This window comes from Trematomus bernacchii, unplaced genomic scaffold (assembly GCF_902827165.1).
Source record: "Trematomus bernacchii unplaced genomic scaffold, fTreBer1.1, whole genome shotgun sequence".
NCBI classification, from domain to species: Eukaryota; Metazoa; Chordata; class Actinopteri; order Perciformes; family Nototheniidae; genus Trematomus; species Trematomus bernacchii.
The window spans coordinates 5,231,495-5,250,846 of NW_022987720.1; the positions used below are offsets into that span (position 1 = coordinate 5,231,495).

The 19,352-nt window shown below is 41.5% G+C and overlaps 1 long non-coding RNA gene and 8 other non-coding genes across 9 annotated transcripts; all 9 read right to left on the reverse strand.

Annotated features, from left to right (window-relative positions):
- Nucleotides 1-3,252: 3,252 nt before the first annotated feature.
- LOC117493671 lies at nt 3,253-3,416 on the reverse strand. The gene has a single exon (XR_004556986.1). It is a non-coding gene; the product is annotated as a U1 spliceosomal RNA (small nuclear RNA).
- A 4,921-nt stretch (nt 3,417-8,337) lies between these two features.
- On the reverse strand, nt 8,338-18,970 carry LOC117493210. Its single transcript, XR_004556948.1, has 3 exons — nt 18,914-18,970; nt 10,157-10,255; nt 8,338-8,742 (listed from the first exon to the last, which is right to left on the reverse strand). It is a non-coding gene; the product is annotated as an uncharacterized LOC117493210 (long non-coding RNA).
- On the reverse strand, nt 9,579-9,742 carry LOC117493669. The gene has a single exon (XR_004556984.1). It is a non-coding gene; the product is annotated as a U1 spliceosomal RNA (small nuclear RNA).
- LOC117493672 lies at nt 10,908-11,098 on the reverse strand. Its single transcript, XR_004556987.1, has one exon. It is a non-coding gene; the product is annotated as a U2 spliceosomal RNA (small nuclear RNA).
- Nucleotides 13,128-13,318, reverse strand: LOC117493676. The gene has a single exon (XR_004556991.1). It is a non-coding gene; the product is annotated as a U2 spliceosomal RNA (small nuclear RNA).
- Nucleotides 14,197-14,387, reverse strand: LOC117493677. Its single transcript, XR_004556992.1, has one exon. It is a non-coding gene; the product is annotated as a U2 spliceosomal RNA (small nuclear RNA).
- Nucleotides 15,265-15,455, reverse strand: LOC117493673. Its single transcript, XR_004556988.1, has one exon. It is a non-coding gene; the product is annotated as a U2 spliceosomal RNA (small nuclear RNA).
- On the reverse strand, nt 15,926-16,116 carry LOC117493674. The gene has a single exon (XR_004556989.1). It is a non-coding gene; the product is annotated as a U2 spliceosomal RNA (small nuclear RNA).
- On the reverse strand, nt 16,802-16,992 carry LOC117493675. The gene has a single exon (XR_004556990.1). It is a non-coding gene; the product is annotated as a U2 spliceosomal RNA (small nuclear RNA).
- Nucleotides 18,971-19,352: the final 382 nt, after the last annotated feature.

Here is a 19,352-nt window from a genome sequence, read left to right on the forward strand (position 1 = left end):
CACATCACACTCGTCAGTGACGAAACCTCCACTTTCAACCCGCCCGCTTTTGTAAGTGACTTGGTGTCTGCTAGAATGAAATTAAAATGCACTGATTGGTGGGCAATGTATCCATTTCAATTTACCACATTTTCTATGTCATTTCTTTAACAGGAGGATGCCTGCAGTCAAAACCCTCTTCCCGGCTACCCAAACTTGGAGAGGTTCTGCTCACTGCTGGTGGACATTGGGCTCGTAGAGGACAAGCTGTCCCTTGTCACAGAGCAGAGGAACGCGATCCTGGCTGCCTGGACTAAAGTGGAGGACCACGAGAAACGGCAGCAGCAGTTCAACGAGTTATACAGGACGCACTGGGGCAACACCCTGTACTGCCGCACTAAGCGCCACAACCTGGTTGATGCTGCTGTAATACAGCGTGTGAAGATGGGCATTCGCTATGCACCGGCACAGCAAGACATTAGCGCGCAGAACAATAGGCTCATGTACACGCTGGTCAAACTGCTGTGGCTGAAGTCGCCGCAGGGTTCGCGCACGAGCCCCGAGAAGACCACCGTCTTAAAGGCGTACGAGAGGATCCAGCACCGGCTTTTGGTGGACGACCCGATCCTGTGCAAAGCTGGCTTTCCTCTGCCAAAAATAAACATCAAGACGGTGCGGGACTTTATCCGGGCTCAAGAGCGCCTCCTCAACTTACGTGCGACAAATCAGCCGGCGATGCTATCAAAAACCACTTCGGTTTCCTCTGCCGACTTGCCTCCAGCCCCACCAGCCAGCAGTCCTCCCTCCACCAGACTACCCCCTGATGCAGTACGTGCCGACACCCAGCACGGCAGGGACAAAATTGTTGAAGGGAAGGAGGGACATGATCCTGCCTCTGTCACACCCTCAGACATCACTGCCGCCACCTGTGTCACTGCCACGGCCGGTAAGACCGACCCCAGCCCAAAGACCTTTGCCCTCCCCCTCTCCATCCGCAGCAGCAACCTGGGCGATTGCTGGCCCCTCCACAAGGCCCACCATGCCTGCTGGACGTCCCATACTGCCTGCCACCAGCACCGTCGCCAGACCACCCGTGCCCTCCCTTTTCCCTGGCCCCACCCTGCCTGGACCCTGCTGTCTGGGTGTGTCCGTCCCCCCGACAATGCCTACCGAGTGCATTCCCTCATCCTGGGCGAGGTCCACGCTTTACAAGCGCAAGGCGGCAGACGAGCCCTCGGGAGTAAGAGACAAAGTGCCCCGGGTTCAAAAGCTGCCGACGTGCACGTGCTGTGGCCAACCCACCCAGGGGCATAAAAAGTACAGGCGCAAAGTCTTCTGCCCTGTGAAAATGATGTCTTCTTCAAAGGGTCTGGAGAAGAACACAGTCTACAGCAGTTACCAACATTTCACATCTGTTGTTGACGCGTTGGAGCAATGACAATATTGTAAATACAGGAATCCTGAAGTCAAATGTAATACCTTTTAAGACGTTTTTTAAGACCCTTTCCATACATTTTAAGACCTCATCGCCACTTCGAGTTTTAACCGGTTACATTGGCGACACACTTTACCTCACATTTAATATATACAGTATTGATTGTCCTCCTTCCTTATCTTCCAACCATTTGGACGCAAACTTGCATTTCCCCATAACGATGTTGTTTAACAACCGGCGTAAACGGACCTTCGCACGCTATCAAGCAGTGAGCGTGCGATGTTCTGTTCAGATGACGTCAAATCCAACGGGATACCATAAATAAACTACACAGAATCACACTGCACACCTACGCAATGATTACATTCAGGCAGACTGTAGAATACTACCTCTTTGGACAATTGATATACTTATTGAAAACAAGTTACAAAATGTAATACCTTGGAAAATGCAGTTTAATACTTTTTAACAGCCTTAATTTTCGCTAAATTGATTTATCAACTTTTAATACTTTTTAAAACCCCGCGGGCACTCTGAAATAGTAATTTCAATGTTTTTCAAATTGCTGTGTTATCATTTTTATTTTCAACAATAAGTAGCTATACCATCGTGAAACAGGTTATTACCGAACTAAGAAAAATAAAAACCCTGGACAAATCCCAGACTCAGCCATTTTGAGTATGTGACCAAATATCTCACTGGAATATAGACGTGCTCTCTGCTTGTTATTTATATCCATCACCAGACCTCTGCCCTCCCTTTTCCCAGGCCCCATCCTGCCTGCCAGTCAGCCAACCCCAGCCATTGCTGGCCCCTCCTCAATACCCTTACTGCCTGCCATTCAGGCAACTCCGTCTGTTGCTGGTCTGGATGGGTCTGTCCCCCCAACAATGCCGGAAATACCGGCTACTCGAGTGCAGTCCTTCATCCTGGGCAAGATCTACGCTGTACAAGCGCAAGGTGATGGACGAGCCCTCAGGAGTAGGAGCCAAAGTGTCCCGGGTATTTTTCTGCAAAGGTTTATATTAAACAATATTTTTGTAAATGACTTGTACAAGAGCATGATCTCGCCTCAGAATTCAAAATCACATTTTATTTAAATGATATATGTGTGAGTGAATATTAATAACACTATAACTGAACTTCCTAAGTCTTTTAAATAGTAGCGCAGACTTTTTCAAATTTGGATTCCCACTTTCACTGACACGTCAACTTCGATTTAGTAAAACTCACAAAGCTCTTATGGCGCATTTCCACTACAGGGCCTCGCTCGGTATGGCTAGGCCTCGTTAGGCCTTGTTGGGACTGGCTCACTTTATGCTGCGTTTCCATTACAGTTTAGTGGCTGGGGCAGTAACTATAATAACGGAGCCGTGACGTCATCTTCAATGAGAACCACAGAAAAACATGCATTTTAAAAGGTTTTTCACCTGCCATCTGTCTGCAGACTTGTCAAAGCATTAATTCATGGTTTTTACTAACCGGTATCAGTATGTTGTTACTTCGGCATCATTTTGAAACGTGTATTACAATTAAATCACGGTCAAATATGTTCATTTTGTTGTAGTTTTAGCCCCCTTGCCAGCGATTCTCTCTCTAGTTTAGCATACTCAGCCTGGTTGTTGAGGAAGAACCTCGATTTTATGGGGCCAGAAAAAATGTGAAATAGTACCCGCTAGCCGGTACTACGCCAAGTGGAACCGCAACTAAAAAACGGGCCGGGCACGGCACGCTTAAAGCGAGCCCCGCGCTGTAGTGGAAATGCGCCATTACAGTTACATTGATTCTCAAAATGTGTTGCAGACTTTTAAGAATATTTTTGTCATTTTACAAGTTATCAGGGGAGAGCGCGAACGCAGTCCCCCACTACCACAAATTATGCAATCGAGATTCCCACATTTGAGGAATTCGCAGAGGTCAGCTCAACCGGTGTGCAATGGCCAAGCCTCGCCCTGGGTGAACCACCTTCTTGATCATGGTATCTCCCTTGCCAGGTAAGTATGAGTTGTACACATCGGACACAGGCAGCTCATTCACACGCATGATACACTGAATAATGGTGCTGCAAATATAGAGACTACCAAAAACAAAGACGTATAAAAAGAGGAGGATAATCTACAGGGAATTTAACACAAAATACTGTCTTTTGTACGTAAGATGACAAAGATCTTTACATTTAACTTGGATATATATCCCATGATGCACTGCTGCATTTCAACATCGAAAGACAACTAAAAATCACTAGTTGTATCAATTTTACTCCAACAATTGAGAAACAATCAACCGGTAAGTTTAGATAAATCAAGAATATATAATACTGTATTGAAAAGTTGTTTGATTCACGTTTATAATTTAGAGAAAATGCAAAAAACACATGTCCAACATTTACAACCCCCACCCCCTCAACTCACATTTCAAACCCTTCCTCTTGCTTTGTTTGATGCTGGTGGCGGGCAACTGACATTCCTCGTACTGCCATCTAGTGGTCTTGAGTGGTAACAATGATGGTTCTGCAAATATAAAGGAAAAGCAGCATCACAAACCGCAGCCTCCAAAATAAACACATCTTTCTAAGAACGATAACTAAACATGAGCTGTTAATATATATGAAATAATGATTCACAGGGTTCCTGCAGGTTTCGCCAACTCAAATTTAAGACTTTTTAAGACCTTTTTAAGACCACTTTGAATAGAATTTAAGACCTATTTCACGGCAAGAAAGTATGAAGGAAAATTGCTATGAAAGAAGAAATACGTCCCATAAATGTATTCATGTTCAACATAAGAACAATGACTGAACATAACAGCATAACAGTACAGAACTGTGTTAGCGTGTTAGACAAAAAGTGTGTATGTGTGTGTGTGTGTGGGCTGTGCAATTAATCATATTTTAATCGCAATTACGAAACAACATAATCGATTATTTTGCTTTGCTAGGTTGTGACAGTGCACTACAACATATTTGATTAATTTATTTTAGTCTAATTTATTTTTATTTATCATATTTGTATATGTTTAGTAGCTTGTGGAAGTGCGCTCCAAAATATTTGTTGATCTTGTTTATTGGTATTTATTATTTTTGATATTATTTATTTAAATGTATCATTTATTTAATTTATTTTTTCAGTTGAATTATACGTTCAGGGTAATCAACAGTTAAAAAGATACTGTCCAAATTATTATTTGTTTTAAAGTTCAATAGATGGATGTTTTCAAAGTCAATTAATAATTGTATTTAATAATTGTGATATCAATTATTGACCAAAATAATCGTGATTATGATGTTTGCCATAATCGAGCAGCCCTAGTGTGTGTGTGTGTGTGTGTGTGTGTGTGTGTGTGTGAGAGAGAGTGACAAGAGCTATATTCAGAGCTCTGCTGCCTTGGCTACAATCTTTCATCGTTGCTGTTGTATGATTGGTGTTTAGCTACGGTATTTAGCGTCTACAGCACCTCCGCTTTTAGGGTTGACGTAGACCCAAACGTTGCCCGGAGGTCCCAATGTGTTGTTGCGGGAGCTGCTGCACTAGCTAACGCTGCACTAGCTAACGCTACATTAGCCAAACAAACGCTAATTTATTTTGCAAAAGGTGCAGCGGGCTTTAAACACGTTCCCCTCCCCTGGTTTCAACCAAGCACTAAATTCGATGTTTTCCAACCAATAACGGTTGAACTTACACTTCCCCATATTTATTCGAAGATACATGAGTTTCTGTCTGCCGCTAGCTGAAGCTTGGTTGCTAGGTTACTAGCTGGGTGTTCTCCAATAAGGGGCCGGCGGAAACAAAGTTAGTGATTACTGGTTCCATGTTGATTTATTTCAATACAAATTGTTGGGGGGAACTGAAAGGCTATTACCATACTGGTTACTTTGCAGCCCGGACATTTCCCCCAAAACACATTTAGACGCTATCGCAACACAGAAGTACCTTTCAAATCCGATCATTTTTAAGACCTTCTAAATCATATTTAAGACCTTTCTTATTTTTTTGGCCATATTTAAGACCTTTTTAAGGCCTTAAATTCATATTATCAAATTTAAGACTTTTTAAGACCCCGCGGGAACCCTGATTACAGTCACGGCCAAACTTTAACAAAGCCTTATACAAAACACCGCTATCGAACTAAAACATTTGTGACAATCATACAACCAACCATCAATCTGGAAAATAAAATAAGTTATGCGCATTTTTCTTCGGGGCAAACTGTTAACAGGTGGTCTGTCTTTCCTCAGTTGTAGCAGTTAGTCTCACTGGCTTTACTGCAATGCACCGCAACGTGGCCAATGTCGCCACACCTGTAACATTTCACCTTATTACAACGTCTCTGGATGTGACCATGTGTTTCTATGTATGAAATGGGCACTGAAAGTTTTATGCTGGCCTTCATTTTGATTTCCCTGTGTATTTTATAGGTACGTCTCATCTGTGATGTGTCCGGCTGGTACACAGTGATTACAGAGGTGCTGTCCTGCGGACCCTGTACAAAGGCAGCCAGGATCAAAGAGGGTGTCTCAGTGGGCCGGTGGCTTGCGTGGGATAACGCCATCCTATCCCAGCTCAGCGAGGCTCACCAAGCCATCTTTCCTGCCGTCCTTACCACCATGTGTGTTTATTTCACATTCTATACCAAACTATACTATACTTTAACATGCTATAATGTGTGTGCATTTAAAAAAAAAATTGAAAGTTGTCACATATTAATTGTGACTCTACTTACAAGCGTGGCGTAGACAGGAATGTCGTGCGCCTTCTGAGGGACAGGACCGAAGGGAACACAATGGAGAAGGTGTGGCGGTAGGTGCAGGAGAATCACGTCGAGGAGTACCTCCATCACAAGGACCTGTACACCACACTCCTCGTGACCATAGCTGCACCCGGAGGGATCAATGTGCTGGATGCCATCCTGCCCCACATCACACTCGTCAGTGACGAAACCTCCACTTTCAACCCGCCCGCTTTTGTACGTGACTTGGTGTCTGCTAGAATGAAATTAAAATGCACTGATTGCTGGGCAATGTATCCATTTCAATTTACCACATTTTCGATGTCATTTCTTTAACAGGAGGATGCCTGCAGTCAAAACCCTCTTCCCGGCTACCCAAACTTGGAGAGGTTCTGCTCACTGCTGGTGGACATTGGGCTCGTAGAGGACAAGCTGTCCCTTGTCACAGAGCAGAGGAACGCGATCCTGGCTGCCTGGACTAAAGTGGAGGACCACGACAAACGTCAGCAGCAGTTCAACGAGTTATACAGGACGCACTGGGGCAACACCCTGTACTGCCGCACTAAGCGCCACAACCTGGTTGATGCTGCTGTAATACAGCGTGTGAAGATGGGCATTCGCTATGCACCGGCACAGCAAGACATTAGCGCGCAGAACAATAGGCTCATGTACACGCTGGTCAAACTGCTGTGGCTGAAGTCGCCGCAGGGTTCGCGCACGAGCCCCGAGAAGACCACCGTCTTAAAGGCGTACGAGAGGATCCAGCACCGGCTTTTGGTGGACGACCCGATCCTGTGCAAAGCTGGCTTTCCTCTGCCAAAAATAAACATCAAGACGGTGCGGGACTTTATCCGGGCTCAAGAGCGCCTCCTCAACCTGCGTGCGACAAATCAGCCGGCGATGCTATCAAAAACCACTTCGGTTTCCTCTGCCGACTTGCCTCCAGCCCCACACCAGCCAGCAGTCCTCCCTCCACCAGACTACCCCCTGATGCAGTACGTGCCAACACCCAGCACGGCAGGGACAAAATTGTTGAAGGGAAGGAGGGACATGATCCTGCCTCTGTCACACCCTCAGACATCACTGCCGCCACCTGTGTCACTGCCACGGCCACGGCCGGTAAGACCGACCCCAGTCCCCAGACCTTTGCCCTCCCCCTCTCCATCCGCAGCAGCAACCTGGGCGATTGCTGGCCCCTCCACAAGGCCCACCATGCCTGCTGGACGTCCCATACTGCCTGCCACCAGCACCGTCGCCAGACCACCCGTGCCCTCCCTTTTTCCTGGCCCCACCCTGCCTGGACCCTGCTGTCTGGGTGTGTCCGTCCACCCGACAATGCCTACCGAGTGCATTCCCTCATCCTGGGCGAGGTCCACGCTTTACAAGCGCAAGGCGGCAGACGAGCCCTCGGGAGTAAGAGACAAAGTGCCCCGGGTTCAAAAGCTGCCGACGTGCACGTGCTGTGGCCAACCTACCCAGGGTCATAAAAAGTACAGGCGCAAAGTCTTCTGCCCTGTGAAAATGATGTCTTCTTCAAAGGGTCTGGAGAAGAACACAGTCTACAGCAGTTACCAACATTTCACATCTGTTGTTGACGCGTTGGAGCAATGACAATATTGTAAATACAGGAATCCTGAAGTCAAATGTAAAACCTTTTAAGACGTTTTTTAAGACCCTTTCCATACATTTTAAGACCTCATCGCCACTTCGAGTTTTAATCGGTTAAATTGGCACATTTAATATATACAGTATTGATTGTCCTTCTTCCTTATCTTCCAACCATTTGGACGCAAACTTGCATTTCCCCATAACGATGGTGTTTAACAACCGGCGTAAACGGACCTTCGCACGCTATCAAGCAGTGAGCGTGCGATGTCCTGTTTAGATGACGTCAAATCCAACGGGATGCCATAAATAAACTACACAGAATCACACTACACACCTACGCAATGATTACATTCAGGCAGACTGTAGAATACTACCTCTTTGGACAATTGATATACTTATTGAAAACAAGTTACAAAATGTAATACCTTGGAAAATGCCGTTTAATACTTTTTAATAGCCTTAATTTTCGCTAAATTGATTTATCAACTTTTAATACTTTTTAAAACCCCACGGGCACTCTGAAATAGTAATTTCAATGTTTTCCAAATTGCTGTGTTATCATTTTTATTTTCAACAATAAGTAGCTACACCATCGTGAAACAGGTTATTACCGAACTAAGAAAAATAAAAACCCTGGACAAATCCCAGACTCAGCCATTTTGAGTATGTGACCAAATATCTCACTGGAATATAGACGTGCTCTCTGCTTGTTATTTATATCCATCACCAGACCTCTGCCCTCCCTTTTCCCAGGCGCCATCCTGCCTGCCAGTCAGCCAACCCCAGCCATTGCTGGCCCCTCCTCAATACCCTTACTGCCTGCCATTCAGGCAACTCCGTCTGTTGCTGGTCTGGATGGGTCTGTCCCCCCAACAATGCCGGAAATACCGGCTACTCGAGTGCAGTCCTTCATCCTGGGCAAGATCTACGTTGTACAAGCGCAAGGTGATGGACGAGCCCTCAGGAGTAGGAGCCAAAGTGTCCCGGGTATTTTTCTGCAAAGGTTTATATTAAACAATATTTTTGTAAATGACTTGTACAAGAGCATGATCTCGCCTCAGAATTCAAAATCACATTTTATTTAAATGATATATGTGTGAGTGAATATTAATAACACTAACTGAACTTCCTAAGTCTTTTAAATAGTAGCGCAGACTTTTTCAAATTTGGATTCCCACTTTCACTGACACGTCAACTTCGATTTAGTAAAACTCACAAAGCTCTTATGGCGCATTTCCACTACAGGGCCTCGCTCGGTATGGCTAGGCCTCGTTAGGCCTTGTTGGGACTGGCTCACTTTATGCTGCGTTTCCATTACAGTTTAGTGGCTGGGGCAGTAACTATAATAACGGAGCCGTGGCGTCATCTTCAATGAGAACCACAGAAAAACATGCATTTTAAAAGGTTTTTCGCCTGCCATCTGTCTGCAGACTTGTCAAAGCATTAATTCATGGTTTTTACTAACCGGTATCAGTACGTTGTTACTTCGGCATCATTTTGAAACGTGTATTACAATTAAATCACGGTCAAATATGTTCATTTTGTTGTAGTTTTAGCCCCCTTGCCAGCGATTCTCTCTCTAGTTTAGCATACTCAGCCCGACTCAGCCTGGTTGTTGAGGAAGAACCTCGATTTTATGGGGCCAGAAAAAATGTGAAATAGTACCCGCTAGCCGGTACTACGCCAAGTGGAAACGCAACTAAAAAACGGGCCGGGCACGGCACGCTTAAAGCGAGCCCCGCGCTGTAGTGGAAATGCGCCATTACAGTTACATTGATTCTCAAAATGTGTTGCAGACTTTTAAGAATATTTTTGTCATTTTACAAGTTATCAGGGGAGAGCGCGAACGCAGTCCCCCACTACCACAAATTATGCAATCGAGATTCCCACATTTGAGGAATTCGCAGAGGTCAGCTCGACCGGTGTGCAATGGCCAAGCCTCGCCCTGGGTGAACCACCTTCTTGATCATGGTATCTCCCTTGCCAGGTAAGTATGAGTTGTACACATCGGACACAGGCAGCTCATTCACACGCATGATACACTGAATAATGGTGCTGCAAATATAGAGACTATCAAAAACAAAGACATATAAAAAGAGGAGGATTATCTACAGGGAATTTAACACAAAATACTGTATTTTGTACATAAGATGACAAAGATCTTTACATTTAAGTTGGATATATATCAGGGGCATATCCCATGATGCAATGCTGCATTTCCATATCAAAAGACAACTAAAAATCACTAGTTGTATCAATTTTACTCCAACAATTGAGCAACAATCAACCAGTAAGTTTAGATAAATCGAGAATATATAATACTGTATTGAAAAGTTGTTCGATTCACGTTTATAATTTAGAGAAAATGCAAAAAACACATGTCCCACATTTACAACCCCCACAACTCACATTTCAAACACTTCCTCTTTCTTTGTTTGCTGCTGGTGGCGGGCAACTGACATTCCTGGTACTGCCATCTAGTGGTCTGGAGTGGTAACAATGCTGGTTCTGCAAATATAAAGGAAAAGCAGCATCACAAACCGCAGCCTCAAGAATAAACACATGTTTCTAACAGTTTAAACAATAACTAAACCTGAGTTGTTAAAATACATGAAATAGTTATTTAAATACGTGGGGGGGGGGGGATTTCAGGATCAGTAAATGTAATCCAACATTCAATGTTCTTGGGAGGCCGTTGTTTATATGTGTGACTTTATACTGCTGCTACTCCTAATCACTTCCACAAACACACTCTTGCTCCACACATGCATGTGCCACACGCAAAGAGAAAATAAACTAATTAAAACAGTGTTCTGATTTGGAAAGTATATTAGTATGTTTTGACACATTGAAGTCAGCAAGTTACACTATATCCTCGTGTCACATGTGGTAAAATTGTGCACACAATAGAGCTTCTATCCCCAATTCAGTAGTTACACATACAATATACATTACATGTTAATTGTTAGACGCTTTTATCCAAAGCGACTTACATACTCAATACTGTGGCCAATCCCCACAGGAGCAATGTGGGGTGAAGTGTCTTGCCCAGGGACACAACGACATGCTGACTGCAGTGGGGTTTGAACCTGTGACCATCTGGTCCCCATACCAAGGTATGCACTGCGCCACACGCCTCCCTTTTATATTAGACATTTAGAGGGGGTGCACCGTTCCTGGAGGTACTGCAATACCAGGTCGATGCGTGGAGTGGACGGAGCAAGCCCCTATTCCATCTCCCTATTCCAAAAATCAATTTAATATATGGTCCCCGGGTAGGGGACGTATCAGATATTAAACTGATAAGAACAGATACTACACTTGATCTTAGCCAAAAGGCCGAGAAGCGATACTGCAAATGGGCCGGCAGGAATGTAGTGATTCTCTGCACTGTTTCTTTCAGTGACGGTATAACTTGTTTTTTTTGTTTTTTTTAAACTCAGCAACAAATGAAAACACGCTTTTTCATGTATAGTAACATTCAGCACCAACAAATGCATCAGCCGGACATTTTTGTTAGAAAATGTTATGATAGTGAAGCCAGTTTAAGTTATTTCTAGTCACATGATGTCATTCTGGCCAATTAGCCATCACTCCCAAATTACCCTGGGGGGGGTAAGCCGTTTAGGACAGAGAGTGAATACACATACTTTACAGAGATGCTGTATAGAGTGGCGAAGTCCCTCCCCTTCCGGTGGACCTCCATGGGACCTTATTTCGGAAAAATTATGTATTGAAGTCAATGGAGAGAGAAAGATTATCTTTCGATCCCGTTTGAATTGTGCCACGAATTACACATATGATGTTTGTCAATTTAAAAGATAGTTTTGCAAGTCAAAAAAAAAAAAAAATGTGTCGTAAAACTGTGAAGTAACACATTTGTTTGTGTGAAACGCTCAATGAACTACATCTCTGGTCAACAACACACGTCACCAAGATGGCCGTCACTACTGTCTTGTCAACAAAACGATTGACTATCCTCACTATCACCACAATGAAACACGTCCTGAAGAATGTCATGCAAAGCTGCCTGCCTGCCTTCCTTTGATTCTCTCTGAACTGCCTGGTCGTTTTAATGTTTAATGTCAACCATTTGTGCAGATAGCATGAAGTAGAGAAGATCGCCGATGCTAACGTTAGCATTAGCATTTCTCCCCCGGAATTAAATGGTGTCTTATAGAATGATCACACCGGTGACAGTACTATTCAAAGGGTTCACGAAATATGACTACTACTCTTACCGTTTAACATTTTGGGTTACTTAATGTTACTTCATGTTAAGGCTAATAAAAATGACAAGGCTGTAATGCTAACTAACGTGCTAGCTACTAGCTAGGTAGCTAACTTAATCAAGCCACTCCTGGTCCTTTCATCAGACGGGAAGCAAAAGAACGAGCAAGACCCATTGCTGGTATAATAACAACGTGGTACTAAGCACACAGGCATCTTGTTAAAGTTATCTTATCTTAGCCAGCGCCATATAGATAGATTATATCTATATTGCGCTGATCTTAGGTATCTGAATGGTGGAGGAAAACAATTGTGACATCACTTACGCGATGTCTGGGATTTGTAGTCTTTCTAGTTACGTATTTTTCATAGTCTTATATTTCAACAGTTTTACGACAAACTGACTTTTTTTGACATGGAAATTATTTTTTTAAGATTGACAAACATCATATGTGTAATTCATGGCACAATTCAAACGGGATCGAAAGATAAGTTTTCTCTCCCCATTGACTTCAATGCATAATTTTTCCGAAATAAGGTCCCATTACCCGGAAGTAAGTGGGCGTGACTTCGCCACTCTATGAGAAACCAATGTGAGTTTGGAAAATTGCACAATATAAATGTATTTTAGTATACCTCAACAATGGAATTATGATCAGTAGAAATGGCATGACATGGGACCTTTAAAACACGTAGCTACTACAGGACAATTGTATTTGACTGCATTCGATTTTTTTTGACCTTATATTAATTATTTAATAAGATTGGCTTCTACGGTTAACACTATAGAATTAATAAATAAATATCTAAAATACAGTCACATTGAAAGTGGGTAAAATACAGTGTTTCTTAAGTTGGGAAACTACATTAGCAACATGCTTTTACTTTTAGGGAATGAGAAGAACCAAAGAAAAGAAAAATTAACAGATTTAACCAAATAGTGTTATTATTCAGAAAATGTTATATATTATGTTTTCAACCAATGAGAGTGCAATGAAGTAAGTACGTTTTGCAATACCCTTGTGTCACATAAGCATGCATGTGATACTTGTGATCATAGAACTTTAGCTTCAATTCCGACATAACATTTAGTGAGTTATGTCGGTTGGAAAGAAGACTTATCAGAAGTGTTTTTATGTTTAACATATAGTGGGGGTGCACCGTTCCTGGAGGTACTGCAATACCAGGTCGATGCGTGGAGTGGACGGAGCAAGCCCCTATTCCATCTCCCTATTCCAAAAATCAATTTAATATATGGTCCCCGGGTAGGGGACGTATCAGATATTAAACTGATAAGAACAGATACTACACTTGATCTTAGCCAAAAGGCCGAGAAGCGATACTGCAAATGGGCCGGCAGGAAAGGGGTGATTCTCCGCACGGTTACTTTCAGTGACGGTTCACCTTGTTTTGTTTTTTTAAACTCAGCAACAAATGAAAACACGCTTTTTCATGTATAGTAACATTCAGCACCAACAAATGCATCAGCCGGACATTTTTGTTAGAAAATGTTATGATAGTGAAGCCAGTTTAAGTTATTTCTAGTCACATGATGTCATTCTGGCCAATTAGCCATCACTCCCAAATTACCCTGGGGGGGTAAGCCGTTTAGGACAGAGAGTGAATACACATACTTTACAGAGATGCTGTATGAGAAACCAATGTGAGTTTCGAAAATTGCACAATATAAATGTATTTTAGTATACCTCAACAATGGAATTATGATCAGTAGAAATGGCATGACATGGGACCTTTAAAACGCGTAGCTACTACAGGACAATTGTATTTGACTGCATTAGATTTTTTTGACCTTATATTAATTATTTAATAAGATTGGCTTCTACGGTTAACACTATAGAATTAATAAATAAATATCTAAAATACAGTCACATTGAAAGTGGGTAAAATACAGTGTTTCTTAAGTTGGGAAACTACATTAGCAACATGCTTTTACTTTTAGGGAATGAGAAGAACCAAAGAAAAGAAAAATTAACAGATTTAACCAAATAGTGTTATTATTCAGAAAATGTTATATATTATGTTTTCAACCAATGAGAGTGCAATGAAGTAAGTACGTTTTGCAATACCCTTGTGTCACATAAGCATGCATGTGATACTTGTGATCATAGAACTTTAGCTTCAATTCCGACATAACATTTAGTGAGTTATGTCGGTTGGAAAGAAGACTTATCAGAAGTGTTTTTATGTTTAACATATAGTGGGGGTGCACCGTTCCTGGAGGTACTGCAATACCAGGTCGATGCGTGGAGTGGACGGAGCAAGCCCCTATTCCATCTCCCTATTCCAAAAATCAATTTAATATATGGTCCCCGGGTAGGGGACGTATCAGATATTAAACTGATAAGAACAGATACTACACTTGATCTTAGCCAAAAGGCCGAGAAGCGATACTGCAAATGGGCCGGCAGGAAAGGGGTGATTCTCCGCACGGTTACTTTCAGTGACGGTTCACCTTGTTTTGTTTTTTTAAACTCAGCAACAAATGAAAACACGCTTTTTCATGTATAGTAACATTCAGCACCAACAAATGCATCAGCCGGACATTTTTGTTAGAAAATGTTATGATAGTGAAGCCAGTTTAAGTTATTTCTAGTCACATGATGTCATTCTGGCCAATTAGCCATCACTCCCAAATTACCCTGGGGGGGTAAGCCGTTTAGGACAGAGAGTGAATACACATACTTTACAGAGATGCTGTATGAGAAACCAATGTGAGTTTCGAAAATTGCACAATATAAATGTATTTTAGTATACCTCAACAATGGAATTATGATCAGTAGAAATGGCATGACATGGGACCTTTAAAACGCGTAGCTACTACAGGACAATTGTATTTGACTGCATTAGATTTTTTTGACCTTATATTAATTATTTAATAAGATTGGCTTCTACGGTTAACACTATAGAATTAATAAATAAATATCTAAAATACAGTCACATTGAAAGTGGGTAAAATACACAGTGTTTCTTAAGTTGGGAAACCACATTAGCAACATGCTTTTACTTTTAGGGAATGAGAAGAACCAAAGAAAAGAAAAAACAGATTTAACCAAATAGTGTTATTATTCAGAAAATGTTATATATTATGTTTTCAACCAATGAGAGTGCAATGAAGTAAGTACGTTTTGCAATACCCTTGTGTCACATAAGCATGCATGTGATACTTGTGATCATAGAACTTTAGCTTCAATTCCGACATAACATTTAGTGAGTTATGTCGGTTGGAAAGAAGACTTATCAGAAGTGTTTTTATGTTTAACATATAGAGGGGGTGCACCGTTCCTGGAGGTACTGCAATACCAGGTCGATGCGTGGAGTGGACGGAGCAAGCCCCTATTCCATCTCCCTATTCCAAAAATCAATTTAATATATGGTCCCCGGGTAGGGGACGTATCAGATATTAAACTGATAAGAACAGATACTACACTTGATCTTAGCCAAAAGGCCGAGAAGCGATACTGCAAATAGGCCAGCAGGAAAGGGGTGATTCTCCGCACGGTTACTTTCAGTGACGGTTCACCTTGTTTTTTATAATTACAAAAAAAAAGAGTGTGTGTTAAAAAAAAGGCCTTTTTCTCAAAATGATGACTCGGTGACAGTCATTATATAATGTGACATATTTTGCTTAATATTTGGAGTACAAAAACAATCCTGATATCATTAGAAAGCTAGGAATCTCCTCTTTCCAACAGTGTATACAACTCAAAATGTGTCTTCGGGTCAATGCGACTGATTTCGATGGAGCAGGTCACATTATGTTTTCAACCAATGAAGTACGTACGTTTTACAATGCCCTTGTGTCACATGAGCATGGATGTAATACTTTTGATTATATAGGACTTTAGCTTCAATTCCGAGATAACATTTAGTGAGTCATGTCAGTTGGAAAGAAGACTTATCAGAAGTGTTTTTATATTTAACATGCAGAGGGGGTGCACCGTTCCTGGAGGTACTGCAATACCAGGTCGATGCGTGGAGTGGACGGAGCAAGCCCCTATTCCATCTCCCTATTCCAAAAATCAATTTAATATATGGTCCCCGGGTAGGGGACGTATCAGATATTAAACTGATAAGAACAGATACTACACTTGATCTTAGCCAAAAGGCCGAGAAGCGATACTGCAAATAGGCCAGCAGGAAAGGGGTGATTCTCTGCACTGTTTCTTTCAGTGACGGTGCAACTTGTTTTTTATAATTACAAAAAAGCAGAGCAACAAATGGAAAAACGCTTTTTCATGTTATAGTAACATTCAGCACCAACACATGCATCGACCGGACACTTTTGTTAGAAAATGTTATGATAGTGAAGCCAGTTAAAGTTATTTCTAGACACATGATGTCATTCTGGACAATTAGCCATCACTACCAAAGTACCTTAAAATGCGTAGCTACTACAGGACTATTGTATTTGACTGCATTGAATTTTTAGACATTCAATTAATTAATGTAATAACATTGGCTTCTATGCTAACACTACAGAATGAATACATAGAGTAAAATACACAGTGTTTCTCAGGCTGTGAAAACACTTTAGCAACATAATATTACTTTTTGGGAATGAGCAGAACCATAGAAAAGAAAAACAGATTTAATCAAATAGTGTTACTATTCAGAAAATGTTATGCATTATGTTTTCAACCATTGAAAGGGCACTGAAATAAGTAAGTTGTACAATATCCTTGGGTCACGCAAGCATGCGAGTAACTTTCAACATGTTGTCATTTTATCCTCAATTCCTAGATTACATTTTATGGTGTCATGATGCTCAGGACTTCTCTTGGTGTTTTTATATTAGACATTTAGAGGGGGTGCACCGTTCCTGGAGGTACTGCAATACCAGGTCGATGCGTGGAGTGGACGGAGCAAGCCCCTATTCCATCTCCCTATTCCAAAAATCAATTTAATATATGGTCCCCGGGTAGGGGACGTATCAGATATTAAACTGATAAGAACAGATACTACACTTGATCTTAGCCAAAAGGCCGAGAAGCGATACTGCAAATAGGCCAGCAGGAAAGGGGTGATTCTCTGCACTGTTACTTTCAGAAACGGTTCAACTTGTTTTTTTATAATTACAAAAAACACAGCAACAAAAGAAAAACGCGCGTTTCTAAGTCATAGTCAGATTCACCAATAATGAATGCATACGATCGCATACTTTTGTTGAAGAATGTTACGGTAGTTAAGCCAGTTTATACTATTTCTGGTCACGTGATGCCCTTTTGACCAATAAGGCATCCCTAACAAAGAGTACCTTAAAATGCTTTCTATATCTTTAATATATGTACAAGCGTTTCTTTATTCAGTCAAAATATACGTTTAAGACAAAGAATAACTATTTATAAAGACGGGGTCGTGTGTGTGTGGTATAACAAGGAGCAGAATTAAAACCTTTGAGATGTAGTGCCACAAAGATACGAGGTCTGTCTCCCTCTTGAGACGGAACTACAAAACTGAAGTAGGTAACTTAAGCAGCTCATAAATTCGCCGTGCACTTTGCATTGCAGTCAGAACATATTCCAATACCGGCAAATGTGCCACAATAATTATCTGAGAAAATGTGCTAAACCCGTTTAAATATCACAGAAATAGTAAAATTACACCATGGATATTGTAAAACTCATGACACGGACACCGTGAAACAAGCGCTCAGTAAAACGTGCACAACATCCGGTTAGTTGGTTAAAGATAAACTTCAAAATAAGAGTCCATTTCAAAGCAGAAGGAAAAACTGTAAATACAAATTAGTTCGCCTTTTTTTGAAAATCGTATTTGTATTTAAAACTATTTAAACTGAGAAAGTTGAGTAGACATTTAATGCCAACCCGTTTAAGCAACACTTAAAGGTGGGGTAGGTAAGTTTGAGAAACCGGCTCGAGATACACTTTTTGTTATATTCCATGAAATGCTCTTAACATCCCGATAGCAATGAATATCTTAAGTGCTTTGACAAAAAAAATCCATAAAAAAATGTCATCTGCGGAAGCCGTAATACTGTAAAAAGCACGACCAATCATTTTAGCCGGCCCGGCTAAAATAACTGGATGGCCTACCTGCCTGTCAGCTTTCCATCTGTGCACAAACTTATCTCGTGCCCTCATTGGTCAAGTGCGCGTTCGTGTGTGTTGGAGGAGGGGCTCTATAAGGAAGTGGCAGATTTTTTCCGGTTGTGTATTTTCAAATTTTAGCGCACTCGAGCTGGTTTCTCCAAAATTACCAACCCCACCTTTAATATATAAGTGTTAGAATTATGTGTATGAGTGCAGTGATATTATTATTTATTTTACTTTTTAGATAAAATGTTCTCTAAATGTATATGCATCACAAATAAACCTACATTTTCCCCCAATTCAGCTAAATGTGCCTGTGTGGACTCATGACAGGATAAGCGGGGATATTGAACCAGCGGACTGCAGTTCACACCAAGTCATTTAACTGCAATATTAGATAGATAAAACATAACGTTATTTCGCTGCAATAGCGTGAGATTATGGTAATGGCAGTATGTAAATATAAGCTAGTTACCGTGACATTAGCTGCTTTGGGCCAAGGTCACGGAGACAGCCTTAACTGTATAGTTTAGCGATCCTTTCAGATTTAATTAGCAAGGTGTGTTCGCTAATTAGTGGCATTACATCTTAAAACAAACAGAACAAGAGTAATTGACGCAAAAGTAGCATAAAAATGTAAATATTTCTCACACTATCAGATCTCCGGCCCATGTCGCCAGTTGCTACTTTAGCTAGCAGGTGGCCTCGTGAAGCTAGCACTTAGCTCACGTTAGCAATACAACATAACTCGACAGAAAACACTTTAAGATTATCTTCAACATTAAATGTAGTACAGAGGGATTGCGAGGATTAATGTTTATATACGCTATACAAAAAAGCCTGGTTAGTTTTAGCATTTTCCTACCTGAACCGGTCCTCTCGACGGAGACAGACTTGTCGATCAACGGCTAGAAAGTGGAACGTTATAAACTGCGTCACGTCAATGTCATGTGACAACAATTTATAAAACTGACCAGAAGGGGCGGTGTTTACCTGTTTAAGGATATTTTGAATGCACGTACAAAGGATTTGTTTATCAACGCTTTTAATATTTACTGGTGATTCAAATAAAACTTAAAATCACCTATTTTTTTAAATGAGACATGTTTTGGGCTTCAGTGGGGCTGCAGCAATTACTCATAAAAAAAGTTGAGTTCTAAAGAAGTTTTAGTGCTTTGATGGGGCCGGAAAGTCATTTATATTGTTCAAATACCAAACATTTAAAAGTAAATTGTGTGTTTCTCTCAGTTTTACAAAAGACTGTTGTTTCATGAATTCTCATCGATTGAAGAAACTCTGGTCAC